Source organism: Anthonomus grandis, chromosome 15 (genome assembly GCF_022605725.1).
Source record: "Anthonomus grandis grandis chromosome 15, icAntGran1.3, whole genome shotgun sequence".
NCBI classification, from domain to species: domain Eukaryota; kingdom Metazoa; phylum Arthropoda; class Insecta; order Coleoptera; family Curculionidae; genus Anthonomus; species Anthonomus grandis.
In genome coordinates this window covers 20,651,654-20,658,499 of record NC_065560.1, presented here as the reverse complement: position 1 = coordinate 20,658,499, position 6,846 = coordinate 20,651,654, and the positions used below count along the sequence as shown (strand labels likewise).

At 33.2% G+C, this 6,846-nt stretch overlaps 1 long non-coding RNA gene across 1 annotated transcript; it reads left to right on the top strand.

Annotated features, from left to right (window-relative positions):
* Positions 1-4,351: 4,351 nt before the first annotated feature.
* Positions 4,352-6,320, top strand: LOC126745332 (uncharacterized). Its single transcript, XR_007663510.1, has 2 exons — positions 4,352-5,342; positions 5,409-6,320. It is a non-coding gene; the product is annotated as an uncharacterized LOC126745332 (long non-coding RNA).
* Positions 6,321-6,846: the final 526 nt, after the last annotated feature.

The following is a 6,846-nucleotide window of genomic DNA, read 5'->3' as shown; positions in this document are numbered from 1 at the left end:
ATTAAACACTCAAGAGTCAAACCTTGAGCTCTTTCATTTTCGATGGTTAAAACAGCCAAGTTACTAAGTTTCGATTGCGACATAGTACTTCTTAAACAGTTTTTTATTATTTTTAATTTCGAAAAAGATCTCTCTGCAGAAGCAGTAGTCACTGGAATTGTTAAAAATAATAAAAACGCTGCATATAAATTTTTAAAACTAGCCGTGGCAGTATGATGATCACATATCAAAAGTTTGGCGACATCTTTCACATTACTATATTTAACAATTTCAGTTCGAAAAGTAGACCTAAAGTTTAGTGTTTCGACCCCAATTTCATATTGTAAATCATCATTATATTGTTCAAATAACAATACCGCCCTTTTCCTAAGTTCATCATCACTTAACTCAATAAGAAATTTTGGGAATATAAAGTTAAATTTTGAAGAAATATTGTGAAAACCTGATAATCGATTTTTTAACTGGTTGATTACAATATCTAGAGTAGCATTATATACTGAGATTTAAAACTTCTTTTCGGCATCGGAAAACCTATAATCACTCAGAACTTCATCAAAATACTTTTTAACTTTTTTTGCTCGTTTTTCCAAAAACTCAGTGTTTACGCCCCAGCTATCTGCTAAAATTATTGCTTCACTTTCAAGTTCATCAAAATTTTCTCTACAGTTTATCATTTCTGTATAGGCACTTTCTAAATAAGCTGTAGCCTCCATCATATCACAATCTTTGGATTGTAAGTATTGTGAGGCAATATTTATACTTTGCAATATTTTCGAAAATAGCACAATAAGTAAAATAAAATCAAATTTTTCGATATATTTTTTTAGATCTGCTGCTTCGCTTCTTTCACTCGGTTTACCTCTTAAAATTATATCTGTCAAAGTCTGCAAAACTTCTTTGTAATTAGCCCTTAAGGCAACCAAAGCATCGTACCTCGAGGCCCAACGAGTAGGAGCTACTTTTTTTAATGTGATGCTTCTAACAGGAGACAAGTCCCACCTTTTTACACTGCTTGAAAAAAATACATACAAAGCACCCACATGATCGAAGAAATTAGAAACTTCGGATACTCCGTTAACAGCATCATTGATAACCAAATTTAAATTATGGGCTGCGCAATGCACATAGTGAGCATTTTTTTCCATATGAATTATTTTCGCTTGCACTCATGACACTAGCGCCATAATACCCCTGACCACGACATTTGGAAATCTCGATATTTTTCTTCGTAAATACATCGTTCACAAACTGTAATAATCCTGTGGCAGTATGATCAGTAATAGCAAAAAATCCTGTAAAAATCTCCTTAATCTGAATATCTTTTGGCATTTGCCTATTTTCGACCTTGATAATTTTAATAATGCGAAATCTTAGACTAAGTTGGACAATTTTGGTAATGTCTTGTGTTGTGTCCAGAATAATTGAAAAAAAGGAGCATCTCTGATTTCAATAAATAACTGAGTTTCTAGTTGTCCCGCCACTAGATTGATAAGCTCATTCTGTACCGTAGGACTTAAATATCTAATTGATCCACTTAGTTTCTCTAGTAATTGTTGTAGAATTGGGTCGTATCTTGCTAGTAAATTTATAATTGATAAAAAAGTTATACCTACTAGAGTCCCTTCAACTTCATGTTTTGAAACCCGGTGTTCTCTAAATGGGAGATTGCGTATTGCCAGAGTTAATGTCACATCTATAATTCGACGTAAAACTTGCCTCCAAAAATTGGCTTTCTTTCGGAGAATGTCTTCCATCTGAGAATCTATATATTTATTTGTTTTCCAGGCATCATAAATAATACATGATTCGATATGAAAATTGGCATTTTCATGCTTATTAATTTTTCTGGATAACATGCCCCAAATGGATATTCCTTGTACCCAGTTAATTTTGAAATATGGTTTTGATCTATCACCAAATAACCAACAAGGTTCACAGTAACAAACGTTTTGTTCCAAGAAATAGCACAATTACTGCCTAGGCACTTCCAACCCACTTTTTAATTTCGAGAAATAATAAGTTGCCCCGTCTTTTCGAGGAAAAGATTGAGTTGGTTTACAAGATCCGTATTTAATCATAAATTTTTTAATGAAAGTTGGGGGCTGACATATGCCATAGATTTTTGAATAATATACAATATCGGTAGGATATTTTTTTCCCAAAACATTTTTCAACATATTATTTACACTACTGTCTTCGGGAATAGTTCCTAGATGTTCTAAGTAAAGGAGTTATGCTCTGTTATTTTCTTGTGGAACATTGGTAGAGGTTGATGTAAAGCCAAAGGAAGGCAAGTCAAAACAAGAATGGGTAATTTTTGAAGAAGCAGAAGCTTGGCTTTGTAAAGAAGTTTGAAATTCACCACTTTGTTCGTTATTTGATAATGTATGGTATACGCCAGATACGCTAGGCGCCAAGAACTCTGCAGAAGCTGGAGCAATTGAGGAATTACTGGAAGATTGAAGTCGTTCAGACGTTGATAACGGTAATGAAGAAATATTTTCAACAAGCACTGGCGCAGGTTTAAAATAATGACTAATTTTGGGGACTTTCGAATTCTTCGCTTCTTGTTCTAGTCGCCGTTTGTGATACTTTCAGCCACTGGGCTTCTGTTTACTCATTATCAGTTTCTGAAAAAAAAATAAATAAGTTGTTCCAAGACACTCCAAGGCAGCACAAGCCGCACAAGCGCAAAAAATATCCTTTAGTAAGCCCCTGACCTTAATATAAAATTTTTTGATTTTCTGAATTATAATACTACAATAATAACTGACTATGTTAGAATTTAGAATGCTATCAAAGTCAGTCTTGTACCGTTGTAATATAAAAAAAACATCAATTTGACTGTTATGCATTGTTGTAAATAGCACCTTATTAACTTCCAAAGTCAAGGCGGCCGCTGCCTGTTCAAGTTACAGAACATTTTAATTGTGTAAATTTTGACTAAATCAAAACTACTAAAAGCTCTGTGTTATGCCCATGCGGGGAAGCCGAAAATACAGAAAAAAAATATGACAGTCTTATTAAAGCTGATGTAGCACTCCTCTTAGTTTAAAGCATTGGTACTACTTACCTTGAGGAAAAATGCCGCCAAAAAGTTCACCACCAAACTCTTTAAACTTGAATCTCAAATAATACGTCAAAATTCACGCATTAATTATAAAAATAACATACTGATCGTGTTTTCGTTCGTTACTTATAGGAAACCGCATATAGGCGAAATTTTTCAACGTCGCGCGTGTACTGCGACAGAGCACCGCCCCGGCCGGCCCGAGGACGGGATTAGTAAACATCTGATTTTCGTGGGAGCTACGTCGTTTGGCGACAAAATGTCCCAAAATATTACGCGAAAATTCAGGCATTTTTAAAATATTTATTCTAATGCGGGTTTTACAGAGATGACAATGTGTAAAACACGCATAGAATTGTAATCTTAAAATGTTTAATATGCTGTGTTTTGCATAATGAAAATTAAAGCGTTATTCTAATAAAAAATAAAATATCAACTCTGATAAAAATATAATAAAAAATCAGAAATAAAACTCTAATAAACAAACTTAACAACATATCATTTTTAAAATAAAAGGCTCAAGTAAACCGCTTTCTTTCGCTAAACAAAAACTTAACCTATCGTAAAAGCTATTTCGCACCTCCAAAAGAGTTTCAGGTAAAATGGAATTGGCACCTTCGACAATTTTATTTCGCAACTCCTCTAAATTTGTTGGCCTACTAAATTCATGCTTGTAAATGGTCTGCTTAAGGTAACCTCACAGATAAAAGTCATTTGGAGACAAATCTGGAGATCTAGGAGGCCATTTAATATCGCCAGTCCCACTAATAAGCACAGAACACAAATATATAGAGAAGTGGTGGTTGCATACAAACTGAACGAAATTCTTCTGACAAATCAGCTAGCGGCCTCTCGCTTGGCAGCGGAAACTGTTGTAACTAACTTGACAGTTTGACGTGTCTAATTGGACCAATCGAAATGGTAGAAAGGCGTGGCCAAATTAAGGCGGGAAATCACATTTTATTTAATCTGACAATCTTATCATTTAATCGTAATATCTAAAGCAAACGCCTAATCAAAAAGGTTACTCATAGAGAAAAGAGCCTTTTTGTTTAGGTGTTAGCATCAGATATTGATCTGAACAAAAATAAAACTTTTCAGCTTTATTTTACATATCTAAATAAGTTAATCTACTGCAATAATCTACGAAAGTGTACTAACAATAGTGTACGATATATCACCAATTGGACAAATGGAAATAAAACAATGTTTTTTTTGCTTTAATACATTTATTATTTAATTTTCCTGGAAAAAAAAATTATTTAAAATGATATACTGTTACAGGTTAAAATTGGCATTTTATACTCTTTATTAAAAGCACTGATTACAGTTATATTTTCAAAATAGATATTTTACAAATATTAATGATTGATACTAGTAATGCCCTCTCTGTAATAGCCTCCCAAGTAACCCATAGTTCTGTTCTCTAGCCATTTCAAATTACAGTATTCTTTTTTTTAAGGACACATTTAGTTTTGTACATTTCAGCTTCATATTGTACTGGTTGTTAATGAAATTTTATTTATACTCTTATAAAACCCGGTTCTGGACTAAAGAAATATTTTAGAATTTAAATTATATCCCATATTGCTTATTCCATACTTTATTTAATTATTTTATAACGAATAATGATTAATTGGGCATGTACAATTATTGTGTATGTTGTACTGTTCATAGTACAATATCTGATTTTGGCTTGACCATACCAGATATGCTGGTTGATTTTACTCGGACTGACCTATCTAATTTTTGTCTCTTTTTATCTAATGTAAATATTAGTTTTCTTGGAAGATAGCAAGAAGTTGCTGGTCTACGCAAAATCGAAATTGATTGTCATAGTGACACATAGTTTCATTGCCAACTTCCTTGGGCCACAAATTTTGTTATTTATTTTTTATAAAAGGTTTTATGGTACTTATAAAAAAAAGTTAAGTTATTTTGTTATATATTTCGATTGGCAATACACTTTGTGCGTGATTGCTTAAATACGGGTTTGACCTCTGTGGTCGTCCCTTTTCCCAGACCGCCGTCATGAAGTGAAGAGTGCTTTAGTTCTTTTTGAAATTCGTGTGAATTTTACCCATATGGGGATATAATTGACTAAATGTGGTGATAGTAAATCAACTTTTTGGGCGTAATGCTATAATTTGTTGTTTTGTTGAATTTACTGGCCTTTATGGCGATTTAAAACCTAATAATTTTTCACGTGCCCTCGAACATCGGCAAAATAGCGGTTCTGATTGGCATTGGCAGGGGACAATTTAATTAGCAAGTAGGTATTCTTGAATTTATCGTTTATACTGATAGTATAGGTTTTTTCTTTTCTTTTGGCTACTAGAGCTACATAACATGGATTTTGGACGGATTTTTTTTTTGTACGGACCTGATTTCTTCATGTCACATGGTGCTTTCGTTTTGGGGTTATGTACTCTACTGGCTCTAATCTAGAAGGAGATTTTAAGCAACTGTGAGCTAACGTCTAACCTAGACCACTACCAGAGCTTGGCGTATTGTGAAGTGGAAGAGGTGAAGCTTGGAAGCCTGCAGTTTTTTTTCCTTGACTGGGAATTGGATGTCTGGGAGAGTCTCGAATATGAAGTAGTCTGCTGTGTATGGAGCTAAGTGACAGAACATAACATTTTTTTTATTCACTTGTTTTATTTTATTTTTATTATCACGACTTTTATCTTTTGAGTTGAGATACATACATAAGCTTATTTAAAATTTTATTGACATTATTTAATCGATGCTATTTTATTATTGAATATTACTGATATGAGTACATATATATGTGACAAGTGACTCCTGTGAGGTAAGACGCAGCCGGCTTCGTAGTACTACGAGGATATACTTGGGTTATATTATTTATTTTCAGACTACTCCTAAGATGTCAAATTTTCTCAGATTAGCTAGTAAATATTAGAGTAAACTAATAAAAGGGTAATTTTAAGTGGGGAAGCTTCAACAGTTAGGGTTGTTATTTTTTTTTTTTGCTTAGGTCAATGTCCGTGGCGGGATATACCGGGCTATGTAAATTATTAGTTTCATTGAATTGAAGCTTCATTCCCCAAAGTTTGGGTGTAACATAATTTATTTTACTTTGACAACCACACTTTGATTGTGTATTTTTTGTGTGATGTTGTGGTTCCTTATTACCAACTTAAATAATTATTCCTCTTAACGATAAATAACATAACATAATTCTCTGTGATAATCAAGACTTAAATAAATTGTTATTTTCTCTTGTTAATTTGTTTTTCACTTGAGTTGAGTAGGTTGGAATATCATAGGTAATTTGGAAACAATAGTGTATACTGATTTGACTTTGATTTTGTTTTCCAAGTTTCGTTTTGAACTTGCCTAAATACATTTTGATAAATATTGGGCGTCCTTTGGGATTATATAAAATCCAAAACTTGGTGGCGCCATACTGATTTTGACATTTAGTTGGGTAACTCTTGGGTAGTTACTACCTAAGAAATTTTGGTTCATTTGGTTGAGAAAGAAGCTAGAACCCACATCGGCTTGAGCTAGCAGCATTGTGAAGGATTCCTTCTCTGGGCGTTTCAGGTAAGAGGGGTTAAGTTCCTCCGGGCATCAAACAACTTTTGGAGACCCTCTTAAGGCCATAAACCTTTCACTATTTTTAGTACTTCTTTTCTTTTGATTAACTTGGCATTCATCGCTTCACCACCATCATTCCATTTTATTGCACTTTAGAAAAAAAAATATAACAATACATAATATTCAATAATTCATTATAACAGACATTATAT